This window comes from Cervus elaphus, chromosome X (genome assembly GCF_910594005.1).
Source record: "Cervus elaphus chromosome X, mCerEla1.1, whole genome shotgun sequence".
Lineage (NCBI taxonomy): Eukaryota > Metazoa > Chordata > Mammalia > Artiodactyla > Cervidae > Cervus > Cervus elaphus.
The window spans coordinates 58,830,647-58,852,694 of record NC_057848.1 but is presented as its reverse complement, the minus strand read 5'-3'; the positions used below and the strand labels follow the sequence as shown (position 1 = coordinate 58,852,694).

Genomic DNA, 22,048 nt, shown 5'->3' with positions numbered 1-22,048 from the left:
CACCGCCTTGTGGAAACAGAGGCTCCCTGCTAGGTGCTGAGACTCTACTGAGGTTCAGGCCTGCGGCTGTGCTCCTCTGCCTTCCCACCATACAATAAGCAGAGACCCCACTCCAGATACAAGTATAAAGGTGGGTATGGATTGCCTGTTGTCAGGTCCCCTGCAGTCATGGGCTATCTCTCTATCCCTTGGTGCCTCCTCAGCCATCGAACAAGGTGACAGTAACCTAGTGGGTTATTTGAGGTTTGAATTCTGTGATCCCTGCCATCCCAGGCCCTGGCAAGGACACGGAACGTGCCTGTTTCAGTAGATCCTGCTCTCCTTCATTCTTTCTCTAGGCTCTGGGCAGGGGCCAGGGCATCTTCTGACAGTGGAGGAAGTGGTGCAGGAAGGACTGGGAGGAAGGGGGCTCCCAAAGTCATGAGGAAGACACGTGGCAGGGCCGTCTGAGGTCCAGGGTGGCCCCAGGGCCGAGGCCAGATTGGTTGGCACGGATCTGCATGCAGCAACCCTGGGCTGAGATGGGGGATGCAGAGCATGGGTAGGGATGGGGCTGGGAGCTGAGGGGTGGGGGAAGCCAAGCCCAGGACTGGGCCTGTCTGTGCTGGGAGAGGACCAAAGCCTGGCCACTGGGCTTTAAAGCCAGGGGACCCACCCTCTCCTCAGTGCTCCCAAGGTTTTGAGCCCCTCTGTCTTGGATCTCACCTCGTGCCTCTCTCCTGCTATTCAGCCCTCCTTCCCAACCTCCCCACAGACTGCATGTGATGGATGGGTCCTCTGGGTCACCACCCTCCTGTCAGCAGACCATGTGGAGATGGATGGAAGGAGCCAGCCCTCTGTGACCCTCCCCTCTGTGTCAGCAGTCGTGGAGGACGCTCAGACACGTGGGGCTGATGTCCCGCCCAGGGCTGTGAGCTTGGAGGCTGCTGTGTCAGGCTCCTGACCTTTGTGGTTCTGTGTTTCCACAGCCACGTGAGGCCCTGGGAAATGAAGTTCAGCTGTCTGTCCTTCTGACAGCCTTATGCGGGTTTTATCTTTCATCACATGGGTGTCAAGACCTTGTAGACATCGTGGCAGCCCATGCTATGTGGACCTGACACTGTACCCTGGCTGCCCACATCAAGCACTGGGACTGGGAGGATGTGGCCTGATGGGAGCTGCTGGAGCAGAGCCTGGGGATGAGCCCCGCCCAGATCTAGGCCTTGATGCGGGACAGGGACAAGTTCAGCCGTGGAGTGATTGCTGGCAGGTGACGCCCTGCCCCGTGCTGCCTGCATGGCCCCTGGTGCTGCCCTGGATCTCAGCTGGGGCTGTGCTTGTTTGTTTTCTGTTGAACCGGTTGGTGAAGGGTGGGGGTGGGGCTGAGGTTTCCTCAGTGGGGCAATGAGTGTCCCTGGGCTGGGAAACTGCGGCCCAAGGTCCCTGACCACTACTGTGGGCCTCAGTCCGTGTTGGTGCTCTGAGAGGCAGAGGCGCGTCCAGGTCTGCACGTGGCTCTTGTCTTTCTGTGTGTGTCCCCATGTGTGTGTGTGCCCAGCAGGGATCATGAGAGGCTGCACAGCGCCCAGCCTGGGTGCCCCACCCCCACTGCCTACAGCCAGGCCTGAACAAGTCTCCTGACTCCCCAGGGGTGAGGCCCCACAGCAACACCTGTCTGCTGGTAAATCACTTGAGGACCTGATATCTGCAGGCTACATACTGGGGCCTTCCTGCTGTGTCTCTGCAGCCTGTAGTGGTCAGACTGAGAGCTGCCCGTGTCCTGGTGGGTTCGTGGAGTACCAGGCTTCTCCCTTTCATTTTGCTCCCTCCCTCGCTTGGCCTTGCCCCAAATTCCCTTTGCTGAGGTGAGCCCATCTGAAAGGCTCAGCCAGAGGATCAAGTTCACCCTGGTTCCCCTCCAAGATATGGTCTTAGTCACTAGTAGGCGTGACTGTGAATCACCTTGTTCTCCTTCTGTGTCCTGTCTTGCACACAGGTCTCGTGGACATTGGGGTCACTTTGCTGTGCCCAGAAAACCTAGCTCCCAACGAGGTGTAGAAATGGGAGAATCAAGCCCTGCTGCCCGACCTGTGACAGAAGTACCTGACTGCGCTTGCCAACCCCCGCTGGCTGCTGCAGCCCATCCCAGGGAGGGCTGGGAAGGACATCTTCCAGGTGGACATTCCCGAGCACCTGATCCCCTTTGGGCAGGAGGCCTGTCCAGACTCGGCTCTCAAGTGGAAGGTCACTGAGAGACCAACTCTTGGTGACACCATCCAGTTGCCATCGTGCCCTGGACATGCCTGTCTGGTTTGGTCTGAATCGGCCCCGCCCTGGGGTGCACTACCCACGTGGTGCGGGGCTGGGTGCCAGGACTCCCCTCATGCAGTGCTGCTCTGGACTCAGCGAGAGTCTGCAGGAATTTGACCTTTATGAAGAGATGGCATCGCCACTCGTTTTGGCCCTGCTGGGTCTGGGTGGTCGAGAGAAATGTGTTGTTAGGAAACTGGTTAGTGGTTTTCCCTCTCTGTTCTGGTCCAAACTCTCTGATGTTTGGAACGGTGTCCAGGGGGTGATGAGGAAGGCTGGGGGCTGGGCTGAGCGTGAGCAGCCAGCGAGGCCTCTGGCAGGCGGAGAGGCCCACAGGCCCTCAAACACGCTGAGGTGTGTCCTTGCAGGTGACCCTTGCCCTGGTCTAAAGTGTCCCTTGGCTTGCAAAGTGTGTGTTGGTCACAGTGTCTGGCCATTCCCAGTCCAAAGACAGGTTCCTAAATACAGCTGTGAGGGCAGAACGACAAGGGCTAGTGTTCACCCTGTGGAAACCTTTTGGGTTTGGGGTCATGTGTTTGCAAGGCCCTTGGTGGGTGGGGTGACCCTGCTTTCTGGTGGGCCTCTTCTGGAGGCCCCTGGATCGGGAGTTGGAGACAGATGCTCAGTGGCTAATCAGAAGCTTATGGCATCATGGGAGGCCTAGGAGGAGCCCCTTCTGCTTCAGGTTGCATGACTCATGGAAGGTGACACCCCCACAGTCAGGAGCTGGACAGGGTCTTCTGCTGTGCGGCAGGCAAGGCCCAGGGACCAGCCCGTGCTGGGCTGGCCTCAGCGCTCGGCTCGGGAGCCACACTCTTGGCCGAGGGTGTGGAATGCTGCTGCTTCAGATGAAAACAGACCATGGGGACAGGACTGAGGCCTGCCTGGGGCATGGGCTTCCAGCCTCATCTGGCTTACCCAGTGCCGTGTGTGAATAGCATGGACAGATAGAAAGAACACAGACTCACAGTTCTTATTTGATTCTTTATTTACTCCCATGGAGTTTTGCTGTACTTTATTAGAGCCAGAAATCTATTTTTTATTACAGGAGAGTGCTTTTGAGCATCCCTGGGGTCCTGGCAGCTCAGGGATTGGGGTTGTTCTTGAGCTGCTCACAGAGGACACATTTGTAATCTGAGGACTCCTCCTGCTCCTTCTCTGCCTCAGGGACCTCATTTTGGGCCACAACTGAAACAGCCGCCATCATGATGGAAAAATAGGTGTTGTACATAGTCATCACTGAACCATAACCTGGGTACTCTGGGGGGCTCTCGGGCAGTTCCCCTGCACTGTCCCTTCCAGCAGTAGCCGGAGGTACACATGTGGCGTTATTGGACATGCCCTCGCCACTGGGGCCACCCTGCTCACTGGGGAGATGGTTTGCCCCAGCCCACATAGCTACACTGCCCATAAACCAAAGGCCACAGAACACAAATGAGCACTGGCCAGGGATTCCATGAGCAGTTGGCATTCTCTTCTGGGCCTTCTTGTCAGCATCTTGGGTGGATTCATGATGGAATCAAGGAAAGCATCTGGTCACCACTGCATGCTTCTTTCTCTTTGAGGTCGTTGTTGCGCTGGTGATGGGCTGAGCAATTATTGTGGGGTCACCTTTCCTCCGGATGTTCTGCAGGAGGAGAGGCTTGTCTCTCTGAAAGTTGGAGTTGTGATAGATCTGAAAGGAAATGAATCACTTTAGCCATCTTTGGGGAGAACAGCTGTTCCTTGCTGGCCCCCTCCCTGCCACCCTCCCAGCTTTGCCTAACTATGAAGACAAGGTGTCTTCATTCCTGGCAGGTTATGAGGTCCTAGCGAGTGTGCTCCCTAGAGCTCCCCCAGGGCCAGCCTCACTTGAGGTGTTACTGGCCCTCCCTGACATCAAGTGGCCTCTCAGGGTCTGGAGTCACCCCTGTGGATCCTGTCTAAGGGGGTTCGTGGAACATGATAGGCCCTGCTTGCTCCTATTTCCTTAACCACTCTCTCACAAGAAAAAACTCTCCTAAGAAATGAAACCTGTCCAGGACTCAGCTTGTCAAGTCTAGTCTCCCTGGAAGGGCTTTCTACATCACCATCATCTTCTTCCCTGCAGAGCGACCCAAAGGGTGGATTTTACTGAACCCATACAGGTTCAGTTCACAGATGAAGCTCTTGATGCTGTCTGTCTCAAAGATCTGGTTTGTGCCTCTGCACTGGAGGACCTCCATCTGGAAGAGATCTGCCTCGATGACCACCATGCCTCCCTCATCGTTCCAGCACACAGAGGTGAAGGCCGCATCCTCCATGATCATCCAGAGCTTCCTGGGGAAGGACAGCCCAAGGATAGCATTGTTCTCTTCCTCATTGGCCATTTCTGGGTTTGGGCCCTGTGGGGTTGGGTTGTCTTGGGAGCCCGGATCTGGGCACATGGGTTGGTCCCACTGCTTCTCCAAAGCCTCCCCTGAATCGACATTTGGATCCAGGGAGATATCAGGGTGGTGCCCTGCTGTGGACTCCCCATCAGGTGGTGGGGCCAGTGGGGCTGTGCATGCCTCATGGGAACTCTGACTAGCCATGGAGTCAGTCTAGCTCACGAGCATTCTCTATCCAAGCAGGGAATGCTCAGGGCAGAAGGGCCTCAGACCAGGGTCCAGGTGCCCCATAAATACTCTCTGGAGATTCTAGAATCTGGATCATGGGCCAAACAGCCAATTAAGTGGTCAGCTTCCTTAATTGTCATGATGTCACAGACGAGATGTGGAGAGGCAACCCTGGCCCAGTGTGGGGGAAGGGGTCTGGGGATGGAGATGGGATCCCCAGCTTCTCTCTTGTCTGAGAGTAGAAAAAGTCTGTTTCAGGTTGCCTGCAAAGGCTCCCATCTGCTGCCAGGCGCCTTGTTTCAGGGGGCCAGGCCTTGGATGGGTTGACAAATGTGCCCCTGGCCCCACCCTCCTCCCTATCAACTTGCAGGCCTGTGGCTGGCTTTTGCTGAAGGGCCAGACCCTGGCGAGTCCTGGCTCGGCTACCACTGTGAGAGATCCTCAGGGGTCAGATGGGCCCCTGGCGACTGTCCCTCCCAGAAGATGGGATCCATAGCAGGCTGGTTGGCCTAGCCTGAGTTGGTGGTCCTGCCCCACCGCGACCCCACCAGCCGTTGCCTTGCCCCTCTTCTGGCTTTGGTCTCTTCCAGCTGGTGCTGCAGGGTTGGTTGGTGCCACTCAGATGGCCCCAAAGTCCTGTTGTCCTGCCCCAACCACTCCCCAGGTCGAGCCCTCCCCAGAGTAGGGCTGTGCTCGAGCATAGTGGGAGCGACTTCCTGTTCCCCTTGATTGTTCCCCAGGCACCTGAGACACAGACTCCCCAGGACACCATGTGGGAGGGCACAGCCAGGCGCTCTGCTGAGCTTGCAGCCTCCCGACCTCTGCCTACCCCCAGACGGTATCCCACTGCAGATCACAGGCTGCTGTCTTCAGTTTCCATTTCTTCCCATAAAGACTGCTCTCCTGGCCCTAGAATGCTCACTGGGAACACCTGTGTGTGCTTTTCTTATTCCCCCGCCCAGAGCCTCCGATTCAGCCTGCCTGGAGGCTGCCTCAACATTACTGTTTCCTTCATCGGTGGGTTGGTTAGGCTTCTGCTACTCCTGGTCCTGGCCTCCCACATCCAACTTGGGTGTCTGTGGATACCTGCCGTTTGAAGGACTTGATTGGGAGCTCAAGGTACAGCCTGTTCTATTGAAAATAAGCATTTCACTGGTCCTCTTTGAGTCCAGTTCTGATCTTCCCCGCCCCCGCCCCTGGTCCCACCACCACTGTGGACATGTTCTCTCATACCCAGATGGCAGGTACATCGAATGATTTTGTTGGCTCACTGGTTAGGCGCCTTTCAAGGGATGTCCTTTACAGATACTCACTCCCAGGGACATGTCTGACCTGTTGAGCTAGATGTGACCAGAGTAAGCCCCTGTCTACCTGTATATGAAAATGGATGAGAGTCCGCGTAGGGGAGTGAACGAAACCCGAGTAAGAGTCACCTGTCTTCACCACACATGGGTGATAGGGCACTGCGTTTGGAGATGCGTGTTCTCTGTCCTTTGTGGGCCACTCTTCTTCATAATTACTGTGTAGGGAACAGACCAGCACCTTGGAAAGGCCCGTGTGTGAGGACCCTAGGGCACTGTCTCCCTAGAGACAGTGTCCCCCCAGTTCTGCCACTCAGCAGGGTCATTTGCCCTGTGTGAGGGCCACTGCCTGGAGTGTGAAAGGGGAGAGCTAAGAGGGTGTGGAAGAGGCTCTCCCAGGGGCCTTTCAGCCTGAAGGCTAGAGGCTAGGATGGAGCTCACAGGCCTCAACCTGTCCTTGCTCCCTTGCCTTTGCACTCCTAAACAGGTTGAAAAAGCATTCCTTCAGGTTGGTTCATCTGACTGGGACATGACCCTAGAGACTGTGATCATTGGTGGGGGCCTCTGGTGGCTCCTCTGAAGGGGACTGAAGACCATGGTATCTGTGGGCAGCCTGGCTAGGTGGCCTTTCCTGCCCCCACCCCACCCCCACTTGGGGCCCCTCCTCAACCCAGGGAGCTGCCTTTTCTGGTCCCCCTCCTCCAGTCACCATGTGGGCCCTGGCAGGGGGTTTGCATGGCACCGAGGAGTTTTTGTCAGCTGTGGCTCAGGATACTTGTGTTGTGTACACACAAGCCCCCATGACGTCCAAGGCCTGCCCGTCTCAGCCTGGCTCTCCTGCCCTTGCACTTGGGGTCCCTGCCCCAGTGTCCACAGCCCAGAGGCCCTCCATCTGCTCCTCACCCTCACTGCGGCTGCAGAGACCTGAAGCCTCGGGGATATGCCCGTGTTAACTTCCCTCCTGTATTGGAGGAAACTCCTGTAGGGGCCTTATCCCAGTGGACACTGGGACCATAAGATCAGACCCTCCGTCCCTCCTGCTCGGTGAGGAGCTGGTCAGCCTGGCAGGTTCAGTTGGGCAGGAGGCACCACCCTCACGCAAGAGGCACTGGGACTGGACAAAGACGTCGGCCCCCAGCAGAGTCAGTTCTCAGCAAACCATACAGCAACCCCACAGCGCTTCTGATTCTCCTCATCCACTTCCTTCCGCGGGCCTGCTTTTTGTCACCTCAGAGGCATCGGGTAGCACTGAGAAGAGGAAGGCATGAGAAGTTGAAGTTCAGGTGGTTTCCTGGGGTGGGTGGGAAGGGCGGGGGCTCCAGAGGAACTGAGACCAGGGCTCTGGGCCCACCCTGGCTCTCACTAGCACGTGATCCTGGGAAGATGCCCAAGCCCCATGGCCTAAGTTCTTTGTCTCTGAAGCCAGCCAGTTTGAGGGGCCCATATGGGACGCAGGATGTGCCTGAAGGACACAATGAAGCTGGCAGGGCCTGACAGCTGTTGGCACTGGGATGGTGGGGCAGGAATCTCTCACACTGTTGCCCACAGACACTCCTCCACTCTCCACTGTGGGAAGGAGTTGGCTAATTTGTGGTCCAGGGCATGTCACAGAATATGCACCTCAATAGGATGTGGAACAGCTAATCAGCCAAACATGATGATTCATAAATAAAATTAGGTAACTTTTCCAGTTAGACCATAGTGAACCATAGTATTTTTTGCTCAGTCGTGTTCAATTATTTGAGACTCCATGGACTATATAGACCATCAGTGTCCTCTATCCATGGGATTCTCCAGGCAAGAATACTGGAATGGGTTGCCATGCCCTACTCCAGGCGATCTTCCTGACTCAGGGCTCGAACCCAGGTTTCCCACAATGCAAGCAGGTTTTTATCCTTTGAGCTACCCCAGAAGGCCCATTTCCAGTTACAGGGCCTGTTAAATTTGGGGGTTGAGGAGTGTTCCAGCAGGAAAAGCAAGAACCATTCTTTGCCTCTGCCCCAGCTGGTCTTCCATCCAAACCATTATATTCCTACATTGCAGCCCCAACAAACATCAAGTGTTTGATTAACAGCCAATTACAAAAAGAGATAATTTAAAGCTTATTAACACCTTGGGTTCTGGATCTCTGGTACCAGGAAAGAGAGGGTAGTTCCATAGATTGCTTGGGCATCACTTCAAGGGAGTGCAACCAAAGTTCTGCAGGATTCCTTGCAGATATGGGGTGGAAAACGCCTCCTTTACCCCTGTGGTCAACAGCAATGTGAGAAGAGCCAGGACCCCTTCCTTCCTGCCCCAGAAAGAGATCTCTCTGGGGTTTATTCAAGATGCAAAAGGACACCTCACAGCAATGATCCCTTTCAGACTTTCCAATCACCCCCAAGACACAATGTAATACTGAGGGGTGCCACTACCCAGCCTCATCACAATCACCTCTCACAGAAGGAACCCAGCTCTCCAAAGCCCCAAACCACCCTGGCTCAAGCACCAACCTGGGGGTGCTCTTTCTGGAGCCCCACCGCCCCACCCCATGTTGCCTTGTTCTGTGGGCCTAGGGGACATCTCTCCAACTTCCCTGTGTGACTCTGGCTCCTAGACCAGCACTCTAGGTGTTGGGGGTGTCCTGCTTCTCCTAGTGTCCCCACTGTTAACACAGCCTTTCAGGTAGCAGAGGCTCTATAAAGGTCTTTGGAATAAATGAGCCAGTGGGCAGGGGCTCAGATTCATTGTCTGCTACTTCCTTAAATAACCCAGACAAATCCAAATAAACAGAGATAACTTAGTTTTTGAGAAGATACCCAAAAAGGACAGATACATGAATTCATTATGATCACCTTTATTATTATCTAAATCTTATCCCATCAATATTGCTGCTAAGTAAGCTCACGTTTCCAAAACAGTTGTTATTCCAATTCCAATGTTTCCCTCTCAGGGTCACAAAACAAAATGGAAGAGTGCCCAATCTCTTTTACAAAAGAGCAAAAGTCTTGTACTTGAACTGGGTAACCACAAACACATTTTGATCTTCATCATTCACAAACTAAGACATCAAAGGTTACTTAGCCTTCTACTAAACTATCAAAGTTTGGAAATTTTCTAAAGAAGACAGAGATGAATCTCCATGTCATCGAAGAGAAGAGGAACCCAAATATGCTACACACCAGTTCTCCCAACTAGCCCGGTCCCTCATTCTGAGAAAGTTGACCGCTCCATCTTCAATCATAGAGGGAAGGATCACCTGGCTGCTGCTCTGACTCAGGCCTCCTTTTCCTCCTCTCTTGCCACCTCTGCAGACAGGGGTGGGAAGACCCTCAGAGCACTTTGGTTGACTCTGAGCAGAAACGCCATGCCTTGCCACTTGCTGGTCTCCACATAGGCCCAGGGACCCCGCAGGAACTCATAGCGGGCAGGGTGGCTGCCCTCCCCAGGGGTGGAGAGGCCGAGGGGGATGCAGCTTCCCCCACCTCAGCCCCCAAGAGCTGTGCCTCCACTGGGCCCTGGGCCTTGCCTGGGTCCTGAAGGTCTTACTCGGGCTTGCTTGGCTTCTTAGCGCACTCATCTTGACCATGAGTGCAGTGCCTGTTATCAAACCACAGATAGGAGTGATACAGGGGGACAGATCAGTACCATGGGCCTCGGCTGAGAAATGCACCTGGGATGGTCTGACACAGGCCACTTAAAAGTCTCCTCTTGAGGGGTCCCCTCAGTCTTCCCTCAGGGTCCTCACTTAAACTCCTTCAGAACTTAAGAATCTCCTCTCCAATCTCTGAGGCCCCATCCCTTATATCAAGTCTCCAATGTCCCTGAGACCTTGTGCTCATGCCCCCACCAGAGTTGCCCGGGGCTGACAGCAGGTCTGGGACCTGTGGGGTTCCCTGTGTCCTCCCTCAAGGTCCTCATCTTGAGCCCTGGCAGGTCCAGGGATGCCCCTTGTGTTGACCAGAGGCGGGACCCTCACACCAAGGCCATCACTGCACCAAGACCCTCAAGGAGAGTCTGTGGACATGACATCAGGGCTCCATGCCCAGAGTTTCCCAGAGCTGAGAGGATGCACCTGGCCATCCTCAACCCTCCTTCTGCTCTTCACATTGACTCTCAGCAGGTCTTGGATACCATTCTCTCACCTGACATTGCTCCCCTTAGAACCAGGCTCTCCCCAGCCAGGACCTCTGAGAGGCAAGTGGGAGTAGGGAGCTCATTTCTACGACCCTGCCTGGTCTCCTGGAGCTGAGAGCATTGATGACCTGGATGTCCTGTGTCCCAGAGCCCCCCTCAGGGTTCAACCTTGACTCGTAGCACAACTGGATTCCTTCAGTCTGCTGACCTGAACCTGAGCACCTGACCCAGGCCCTCACTTCTCCCCTCCCATCAGGATTAGTAACATCACATCTGGACGCTGTTCCCCCTGGTCCCCCAGGGCTGTTGGGAGGGTGGCACATGCATCCCCTGGGGGACCCTCAGTCTCCTCTGGTTCTCACCTCAAGTCTCCACAGGACGTGGGCCCCTCTGTCTGCCCACCTGTGGCTGCACCCCAAAGACCAAGCCTCTGACTCCTTGAGTTCACTGAGGAAGTGAGGGGGCATGGGGTCTCAGCCTGATAACCCAGACCAGGGCACCCAGGAGGCCCAGTAGGGGTGGAGTTGTATTCTAAGGAAGGGCCCCTCTGTTCCAGGGTGCCTGGACCCCCTCATCCTCACTCAGGAGGGGGCCTCGTTAACCCTTGAGAGAAGGCTTCAGTCCTAGCACAGATTCTGGATGGGGCCTGCTGCTCCCATGACCGTGGGGCAGTACATGGAACCACTCACCTTCCCATGGGAGCCCCTCAGTGGTCACCAGACTTTGTAAACTTTTGTATAAAAGATGCTGTTTTAGCTGAAGAGGGTGAGGAGTGGCAGATGAGTTAGCAAGAACTCAGGTGCCTGGAGATGGCCTTGGGCCCTCAAAGTGACTTTAGACTCCCACTCTAAGTGTGGGTGTGTCCTGCATCTCCCAGTGTCCCCACTGCTAACACAGGGTCTTCCACAGAACAGAGGCTCCATGAAGGTCTATGGAATAAATGAGCCAGGGATCAGGGAGCTTATTAATCTCATCAATTTTCTCCTACTTTCTTAAATAATATCCAGCAAAATCCAAGTAAACAGACATGGCTTAGCTGTAGAAAAGGACAGACTAAAAGTATAAGAAGCAAGAATTCACTACAATATATATTTTTTAAATTTTCTAATTCTTCCACCAACTGTATACTGCTAAGTAAGTTTACATGTGCAAAATAATTGTAATTCCAATCCATGTTATCTTGCTCAGGTTCTCAAAATAAAATGGAACAGTTTCCAATCTCTTTTAGAAAACAGCAAAACTCTGGTCCTTAAACTGGGTAAGTACAAATACAAGTGAGATCAATATCATTCACAAAGTTAGACATTTATTAAGCTTTCAGCTGGGAAAAAAAAAAAAAAAAACATTTGAACAATTCCTAAAGAAAACAGAGATGAATCTCCGTTTCATCATAGAGAACAGGAACCCAAAAATGCTACACACCAGGTTCCCCCAACTGACCTGGGCCCTCACTGCTGAGAAGGCTGATCGCTCCCTCTTCAATCACAGAGGGAAGGATCACCTGGCTGCTGCTCTGACTCAGGGCCCCTCTTCCTCCTCCCGCACAGCCTCTGCAGATGGGGGGGGGGGGAAGACCCCCTGGAAATCCTTCTGTTGTCCCTGAGCAGATACTCTGTGACTTGCCACTTGCTGGTCTCTGCATAGGCCTGGAGACCCCGCAGGAACTCACAGCGAGCAAGGTCACTGTCAGGCACCTGCCGGTTTTCCAGGTAACCATCCCACACCCACACGTGGCTCTGCAGTTTCCTGGCCTCCCTTAAGACAGAGTGCTCCTGCCCAGGACACACCCCCATAGTGCTGAGTGTTTCCCAGATCACCTCCTTAGGGGCACAGTCTCCATTTCAGATGATCAGGCTGAAGACCAGCACCAGGAGCCCGGCTTTGCTCACCACAGGCTAAGCCTTGTTTCTGTCATGCAGAAATCAGCCTCTTCCAGCCTCCCCATCTCATCCCTGTTTGGCCATGGCACCTCCCTTTGTGAAGGGACAGAGCAACGGAGCCCAGGGGATGAAGGGGCCACTGAGGACTCAAGATGAGCACTAGGCCAAGGGAGGCTCAGGCACAGCTGGTGGGAAGTGAGTTGTCCATGGATGACCGGCTCCCCAGGGTCTGCCCAGTTGGGCCTCCAGGGTCACCCTTACCTAGTTGGAGCAATTGTGAGGCAGGCCTCTTCTCTGAGACACCCTGTCTGGTTGAATTGCATTTCCACTCTCCTAGACACTGTCACCTGTGTGGCCCTGGGGACAAAACTAAACCCATGCCTCTGGAGCCGCCTGGCCTCTCCTCTGGTGACCTGGGCATGCATGGGGCTAGAGACAGTTTGACTGTCCAGGGCCAGCCCATCAAGGCCGTGCTCCTTGCTTCCAATCCTGTGTGACCTTAGGCTGCTGCCTCTGTCCGGCCCAGGAGGACGCATGCTTAGCCACTTCACTCTGCAGACATCAGTCAAAAGCCACCAAGGACTGAGCAGTGGGAGTGAAGTACCTCATGGGTCTCTTTTGATGTCAGACAGCCTTGACTTTGTAAATGAAAGTTGCCTTTTGTGACAAGCAGATGACTTGAGATTGCAATCTGCCCAACTCTGCTTTCTCTGTAGATTTACAGGTAAGCAGATGCCACACATGCTGAGGTTTCTTGAGAACATGGTTTTTAAATAGCAGCATCTGCATGTGATTCCAGGTCAGGAGGCCTACGAAAGTCAAGATGAAAAAGCAAATGAAACCTTCTGAAATTTAAGGTGTTCTTCAGGCAGCGAACCTTCATAAGGGGCTGCATTTTGACTTGGAAGTGAGCAGCCTGGTCGGGTGTCATGGCAGCTCAGTGCTGGGGCTGACACAGCCGTGGCCTGCACCGCCCCGTGTCCTTTCTCAGGGCCTCCTCTGCCTGAGACAGATTGCCAACAATAGAGACCCAGCCTTCCGGTTCCAGTGGACTGGTGTGTGCGCTCTCCCCTCACCTGACCTCAGAGCCCTTGTCTCTGCACCTCGACCCTGTAGGGCTATTTGCTATGCTCCTCAGGATAAATACTCTTTTAAGAGAAACCACGTTATAAACTGGACACGCCAACGAGCAGAGTGTGCTGAGGTGTGACACACTCGGAGTGCTCAGCTGAAAAATGAAAAGAGAAACAAGAAAATGTCACCAGATGCAGGCCCTGCAATGAAGCCAAACCTCGGGCCTGCTGTCCAGACACCAGCGAGCCTACAAACTGAACACCAGCAGACCTTGGGCAGGGACCACAGGCTCCAGCCCTGTGTGTCTCAGGACAGTAAGGGCTCTTTGGGGGCCCCTGACAAGGGGAGGTCTAACTTCTCATCTGTCAAGTGAGGAGCCTCCTGAACAGTGTCCCTGTGCCCGTGAAGACACTTCACCAGGCTCTTGTCAAGCCCTTGACGGGTCCTTTTAATGAGTGGGTGCAGAGCGTCTGAGGGGCTTCCCCGGGTGTGTATGAGGTACCCTCATTGTGCCAGGGGTGGGCGGCAATCTGCCTTGCCTTCCCAAGCAAGCAACTGCCTGAGGGGACTCAAATGCTCAGCCAGGCCCAGTATGGAGGCACTGAAGGTGTGTGCTGGGCAGGAAATCCCTCGTGTTTTCAGGCTCTTAATTGCCATGTAGTGTTCTGACCACAGGGCCACCTCTATCTGTCTGAATGGGGTGCATGTTTGGGGTCCTCTGGGGGCACATCTGAAGGGGGTGGGGATTATGGGAAAGAATGGCTGGAGATTATGGGAAAGAGGGCCTGCCTGAGCAGTAGTAGAAGGGGTTCTGGGCCTGACCAGTCAAGGTCATGTTGGGGTCTGGCCCACCAGCCATGACGGACATCCAGGTGGTGGACAGAGGCACCAGTGTGGCCACTGGGAGCTGCCCAGGGAGCAGGCTGAAGATCTGGATGGGCAGAGAAGATGGGAACCACCACGGGAGGAGCCATCTGGGCAGGAGGACAGGTGGAGCAGAGCCATGGGCCCTCAAAGGGCAGGGCCACCTCATCAGGACAGGGACTAGAGAGACTGGAGCCTGTGTGCACTTGGGCTGCCAGGCATCAGTACCCATCAAGGGGGGTGGGGCTGCTATCCCCGGACAAGCAACAGGGGTGGCATAGGTCCTGGCCAAGGTGGTAGTGGGGGCGAGTTCCAGGTGGCTCATGGTCCCCTGGGCACCCTCAGGGCAGCGTGACAGGCCGTCCTGTGGCTGCACTGTTCTGGGCACAGGAGGGATGCCCAGGGCTGCCCGCTTGCCCTCCATCCGTTGAGACACAGACTTAACGCCCTCTCTCCTCTTCATCTTCCCCAGGAGGTGTGGGCTGTCTCTCTTAAACAGGGGACTGTAGCAGCACTGTAACTGGGGTTTACCAAGAGAGAGAATAGCAAAGTCCGAGTCTCAAAAGGCTTACTGAAACCAGCACCCTCCGGGTTAGGGCCTTGGGTGTCCTCACCCAGCCATCCCCAGGCCTCTTTGGAGAAAGAGGGACCCTGTCCCACAGGAGGCAGTGCCCCAGCTTGCCCATCCTCGACACTCACTAACTCACCATCGTCTCTCTTGGAAAATGACTCAGAGCAGCCCAAGAGTATCCGTACAAGGCCCAGAGAGAGGAGTTGGCATTTGCAGCTGGCAGACTTCAGAAGCTTCTCTGCTTTCTGTGCACCTGTTGACCCCTGGCCTGCACTTCCTCGGCTGACCAGGACACTTCCCGGGAAAGGACCTGTGCTTCCCTGCACTAGACTTCTGCTCCACAGCTATGGAGTCATGTGCTTAGTCACTCAGTCGTGTCCAACTCTTTGCGACCATATTGATGAGAGCCTGCCAGGCTCCTCTATCCATGGGGATTCTCCCAGCAAGAATACTGGAGTAGGTTGCCATGCTCTCCTCCAGGAGATCTTCTCAACGCAGGGACTGACCCCAGGTCTCCCGCCTTGGAGGTAGATTCTTTCTAGTCTGAGCCTCGAGGTAGTCATGGTGGCACACAAACCCCTCCCCCACCTGCCTCCACCCCGGGCCCATTTGTGCCCCGGCTGGAGGACAGGAAGGTCCAGCATTTGAGCAGTGTCATCTCTTTCCCCAGTGCGACTGCGATCTACAGCCCCATGTTTCAGTGATATAGAGTGACACCTGGCCCCTGGGTATTGTAACCTGATCCCTACTGTGCATTCAGCTCACCTCCATCATCTCACGCAGACATCCCCACCGGAGAAAGAGAGGAGGGGCAGTGACTTCTTTGTGGTAAGAAAACTTACGCTCTCCGCATCACAACTCCTCACCACAGCACGCAGCACTGGCAGCTTGGCAGCCATGCCAGTCCCCAGTCCTGTCTTTACACACAGCTTTCCCGGCAGGCCTGCCACTGTCCCTGGCGGCCCTGAGGTTGGCACCCACCCTGCCCCCAGGGCCTAGCAGGTACTACCCTGCCCTTACCTTGTTCAAGACACAGACAGGAGGCTCCTCTGTGAGCAAGGTGGTCAGGTAGAGGGAGATGTGCTGACCTGGCATAAATGGAGGTGGAGAGGTCAGTGTACTGACCTGGCATGGATGGAGGTGGGGTGGTCTGTGTGCTGACCCATCATGGATGCAGGTGGGATTGTCTGTGTGCTGACCTGGCATGGATGGAGGTTGGGCGTCTGTGTACTGTCCTGACATCTATGGAGTGGTGTGGTCCGTGTAGTGACCTAGCATAGATGGAGGTGGGGTGATCCATGTCCTGAACTGGCATCTATGGAAGTGGGGTGGTCTGTGAGGTGACCTGGCTGAATGGAGTTTGGTTGGTCTGTGTGCTGACCAGGCATGGATGGAGGTGGGGTGGTCTGTGAGCTGACCTAGCTGGATGGTCGTGTGGTGGTCTGTGTGCTGACCTGGCATGGATGGAGGTGCGGTGGTCTGTTTGCTGACCAGACATGGATGGAGTTTGTGTGGTGTGTGGCTGACCTGGCACGGATGGAGGTGAGGTGGTCTGTGAGCTTCCCTGGCATGGATGGAGGCTGGGTTGTCTGTGTGCTGACCTGGCATGGATTGTAGGTGTGGCAGTGTGAGTGTTGACCTGAAATGGATGAACGTGACGTGGTCTGTGTGCTAACCTGGCATGGATGGAAGTGGGGTGGTCTGTGTGCTATGTTGGCATGGATGACTCTGGCATAGTCTGTGTGCTAACCTGGCATGGATGGAGGTTGGTGGTCTGTGTCTGGCCCTGGCATCTATGGAGTTGTATTGGTCTGTGTGCTGACCTGGCATGAATCGAGGTGGGTGTTATGTATGCTGACCTGGCATGTTTGGAGGTGGGTGGTGCATGGTTGACCTGGCATGGATGGAGGTGGAGTGGTCTGTGTGCTGACCTGGCATGGATGGATGTGGAGTGGTCTTACTGGTGACCTGGCATGAATGGAGTAGCAGTGGTCTGTATGCTAACCTGGCATTGATGGAAGTAGGGTGGTCTGTGTGCTGACCAGGCATGGGTGGATTTAGGTTGGTCTGAGTGGTGTCCTAGCATGGATGGAGTGGGAGTGGTCTGTGTGCTGACCTGGCATGATTGGAGGTGTGGTGGTCTGTGTGCTGAGCCATCATGGATGGAGTTACATTGGTTTGTGGGCTGACCAGGCATGGATGGAGGTGGGGTGGTCTGTTTGCTGACCAGGCATAGGTGGAGTTGCGTTGGTCTGTGAGCTGACCTGGCTAGATGGTCGCGTGGTGATCTGTGTGCTAACTTGGCATGGATGTAGTTGGGATGGTCTGAGTGGTGAGCTGGCATGGATGGAGCTGGGGTGATCTGTGTGCTGACCTGGCATGGATGGAGGTGGGGTGGTTTGTGTCCTGACCTGGCACGTATGAAGGTGGGATGGTTGGAGTGGTGACCTGGCATGGATGGAGGTGAGGTGTTCTGTGTACTGACCTGGCATGGATGGAGGTGGGTTGGTCTGAGTGGTGACCAGGCATGGATGGAGGTGGGGTGGTCTGTGTCCTGACCTGGCATTGATTGATGTGGGGTGGTCTGTGTGCTGACCTGGCATAGGTGGATGTGGGGTGGTCTATGTGCTCACCTGGCATGGATGGAGGTATGGCGGGACCAACATGTGTGTTCCTAAGTGACAGAGTTGAGCTGTGTTTGGCTGGTGGGTGGGTGAGCAGTTTGATTATCAGTCAGGGAGGTGGCATATACTTGGTGGTAAGAGAGTCAGTTCGTAAGCAGCTTGATAAGAAGTCCAGGTTCCCCAAAGAGGAGAAAGGGGTCTGGGGATCTCGAAGCGGAGATATGGGTCTGGAGTTCTCAAGGAGGAGGAAAGGACAAACTTTTTTTTCCCTCTGCATTCCTTAGTCTTTGACACATAAAACGTTTTTTTCTTTAAGTCTGGAACGGATGATACACAACAAACAACTCAGTTTAAACTCAGTACTAGGGATTACATTACAACAATGTATCTAGCTTGAGGACAGTTTCTCCTTTCTGAAAACCTTCTGGCTAATCTTGTTATCTCAAAATGTAAATTATGGGAATTGGTCTAGTAAGATCTTTACAGCCTTGAGACATGCTTTTGATTTATTGTAATAACTAATTTAAAAAGTATATAACTCCCTTGCTAACACTATCAAGGGAGGCATTCTCAGCACCCCCGTCTGATTTGTATGTCAGAAGCTATCTCTTTCCCTTTTCTTACTTTGATAAAACTCTGCTACACAAAAGCTCTTGAGTGATCAAGCCTGGTCCCTGGTCCCGAAGCTAAATCTTCTTCTTCAGAGATCATGAATCTGACATCATTCACCTTAAGCTATCAGAGGTGGGTTTGATTTTTCTGCTTGACCCCTTGCCCTTTGTAAATGAGAGACCAGCTTTTTTTTTTTTTTCCTAAGACTACCTCTGAGAGACCAGCTTTATGTGTGTGTGAAGTGAGTATTAATTAGCAGCGGTCACTGTGACTCTCATTTTCTTAAACTGAGAGCATCAAAATTATTCTTGCAGTGACTTGCATTAGCCTCAGGAAGCTCCACACCTTGGCTCCACACTTTGCTCCTCGTTCAGGGAGGTCTAGTGGGTCTGACTGGCAAGCCCTGGGGAAAGTGTGTGGAGTTCAGTGCTGACAGTGCTTTAGTGCCATGTATTGGTCCGTTCATTTACTCTAATGTGTACTTGGCAAAGCCATTATGAGATGTTCTTGAGATTTCTTATTCTCCTAGTGATTGATACAGTGTAGCTTGGAATAGATTCAGAAATCAGTAAGTGGAACGTACTCTGTACCTGTCCTTTTTTTTTTTTTTTTTTTTTTTAGCAGAGTTTTATTTCATTTTTACTTGGAGGATAATTACTTCACAATATTTTGATGGTTTCTGCTATACATCAACATGAATCAGCCATAGGTATACACATGTCCCCTTCCTCTTAAAAACCTCCCTCCCACCTACCTCCCCATCACACCCCTCTACGTGTCACAAATTGGGGTCCCTGTATCATACAGCAAATTCCCACTGACTATCTACTTTACATGTGGTAGTGTATATGTTTCCATTCTAATCTCTCAATTCATCCCATCCTCTCCTTTCTGCACTGTGTCTACATGTCTATGTCTCTATGTCTGCATCTCCATTGCTGCCCTGCAAGTAGGTTCATCAGTACCATCTCTCTAGACACCCTATATATATGCTAATATATAATATTTGTCTTTCTCTTCATGATTTACTTCACTTTGTGAGGTAGCCTCTAGGTTCATCTACCTCATTAGCAGTGACTCAAATGTGTTCCTTTTTATGGCTGAGTAATATTCCATTGTGTATATGTACCACAGCTTCTTTAGCCATTCATCTGTTGATGGACATCTAGGTCACTTCCATGTTCTAACTATTGTAAATGGTGCTTCAGTGAACCATGAGGTACATGTGTCTTTTTCAGTTATGGTTTCCTCAGGGTATATGCCCAGTAGTAGCATTGCTGTGTCATATGGTAGTTTTCTTCCTAGTTTTTGAAGGAATCTCCATACTGTTCTCCATAGCAGCTGTATCAGTCTGTATTCCCACCAAGAGTGCAAAAGGATTCCCCTTTCTTCACACCCTCTCTAGCATTTATTGTTTGTGGACTTTTTGATGATGGCCATTCTGATTACTGTTGGATGGCACCTCACTGTAGTTTTGATTTGCATTTCTCTAATAATGAGCAATGTTGACCATCTTTTCACGTGTTTTTTAGCCATATGTATGTCTTCTTCGGATAAATGTCTATTTAGGTCTTCTGTCCACTTGTTGATTGGGTTGTTTGTTTTCCCATTATTGAGCTGCATGAGCTGATTGTATATTTTGGAGATCAGTTCTGTCAGTTGTTTCATTTGCTATTATTTTCTCCCATACTGAGGGCTGTCTTTTCACCTTGCTTATAGTTTCCTTTGTTGTGCAAAAACTTTTGAGTTACGTGGGTCCCATTTGTTTATTTTTGTTTTTATTTTCATTACCCTAGGAGATGGGTTGTAGAGGATCTTGCTATGGTTGATGTCAAAGAGTGTTCTGTCTATGTTTTCCTCTACAAGTTTTATAGTTTCTGGTCTTACATTTAAATCTTTAATCCATTTTGAGCTTACTTTTGTGTATGGTGTTAGAAAGTGTTCTAATTTCATTCTTTTACATGTAGCTGCCCAGTTTTCACAGCACCACTCAGTGAAGAGACTGTCTTTTCTCCATTGTATACTTTTGTCTCCTTTGTCAAAGATAAGGTGCCCGTAGGTGTGTGGATTTATCTCCAGGCTTTCTATTTTGTTCCCTTAGTCTATATTTCTATTTTTGTGCCAGTACCATACTGTCTTGATGACTGGAGCTTTGTAGTGTTGTAGTAAAGTCTGAAGTCAGGACGGTAGACTTTGGTTGATTGTGGTGGCTGATGGTGATGGTCGATTCCTCCAGCTCCATTCTTCTTTCTCAAGATTGAAAGATTTCTCAAGATTTGACTATTCAGGGTCTTTTGTGTTTCCGTACAGACTGTGAAATTATTTGTTGTAGTTCTGTGAAGAAGATACCATTGGTACTTTGATAGGGATTACATTGAATCTATAGATTGCCTTGGGTAGTATAGTCATTTTCACAATATTGATTCTTCCAATCCAAGAATGTGGTGTGTCTCTCCATCTGTGTCATCTTTGATTTCTTTCATCAGTGTCTTACAGTTTTCGCATATAGATCTTTTGTCTCTTTAAGTAAGTTTACTACTAATTATTTTATTCTTTTTGTTGTAACAGTAAATGGGATTGTTTCCTTAATTTCTATTTCCAAGTTTTCATTATTAGTGTATAGGAATGCAAGGAATTTCTGTGTATTAAATTTATATCCTACAACTTTGGTAAATTCATTGATTAGTGCTAATAATTTTCCGGTGGCCTCTTTAAGGTTTTCTATGTCAAAAATCATGTCATCTACAAACAGTGAGAGTTTTACTTCTTATTTTGCAATCTGGATTCCTTTCATTTCTTTTTCTTCTCTGATTGCTGTGGCTAGGACTTCCAAAACTATGTTGAATAGTGGTGACAAGTGGGCACCCTTATCTTGTTCCTGATTTTAGAGTAAATGCTTGCAATTTTTCACCATTGAGAATACTGTTTGCTGTGGATTTATTGTATATGGCCTTTGTTATGTTGAGGTATATTCCTTCTATGCCCACTTTCTTGAGAGGTGTTTTTTTTAAATCATAAATGGATGTTAAATTTTGTCAAAAGCTTTCTCTTCATCTACTGAGATGATCATATGCTTTTTATTATTCCATATGTTAATATGATGTATCACATTGATTGATTTGTGTATCTGGAAGAATCTTTGCATCCCTGAGATAAAGCCCATTTGATCATGATGTATGATCTTTTTAATGTGTTGGATTCTGTTTGCTAAAATTTTGCTGAGGATTTTTGCATCTATGTTCATCAGTGATACTGGCCTGTAACTTTCTTTTTGTGTGTGTGATATCTTTGTCTGGTTTTGGTATCATAGAATGAGTTTGGGAGTTTTCCTTCCTCTGCAATTTTCTTGAAGAGTTTTGGTAGGATAGATGTTAGCTCCTTTCTAAACTTTTGGTAGAATTCATCTGTGAAGCCATGTGATCCTGGGCTTTTGTTTGTTGCAAGATTTTTTATTACAGTTTTCAATTTCCATGTTTGCGGTTGGTTTGCTCAACTTTTCTATTTCTTCTTGGTTAAGTTTTGGAAGGTTATGCTTTTTTAAGACTTTTCCCTTTTCCCCCCAGGTTGTCCATTTTATTGGCATATAGTTGCTCATAGTAGTCTCTTATGATTTTCTGTATTTCTGTTTGTTGTTGTTGTTGTTGTAATTTATTTTTCATTTCTAATTTTATTGATTTAAATATTCTCTTTTTTTTTTCTTGGTCAGTCTAGCTAACAGATTGTCAATTCTTGTTTATCGTATCTTCTCAAAGCACCAGCTTTTAGTTTTATTGATCTTTGCTATTGTCTCCGTTTCTTTTTCATTTATTTCTGCTATGTTTCTTTTTTGTTTCTTTCTGCTCGTTGATAATTTCTTTACTTGTACTTAGGATTTTTGTTGTTGTTGTTCTTCTTCTTCTTCTAGTTGCCTTAGGTATAAGATTAGATTATTTGACAGTTTCTTGAGGCAGTTTGTATTGCTATAAAGTTCATTCGTAGCATAGCTTTTACTGCATCCCATAGGCTTTGCCTTGTGTTTTCAGTGTCATTTATTTCTAGGCATATTTTGGTTTCCTATTTGATTTCTTCAGTGGTATGTTGGTTATTCAGAAGCATGTTGTTTAGCCTCTATGTGTTTGTGTTTCCTATAGTTTTTTTTCCT

The 22,048-nt window shown here is 51.1% G+C and overlaps 2 pseudogenes; one reads left to right on the top strand and one right to left on the bottom strand.

The window, feature by feature from the left end:
• The first annotated feature begins 987 nt into the window (after positions 1–987).
• On the top strand, positions 988–2,678 carry LOC122690326 (annotated as a pseudogene).
• A 695-nt stretch (positions 2,679–3,373) lies between these two features.
• LOC122689500 lies at positions 3,374–4,841 on the bottom strand (annotated as a pseudogene).
• Between the last annotated feature and the right edge of the window lie 17,207 nt (positions 4,842–22,048).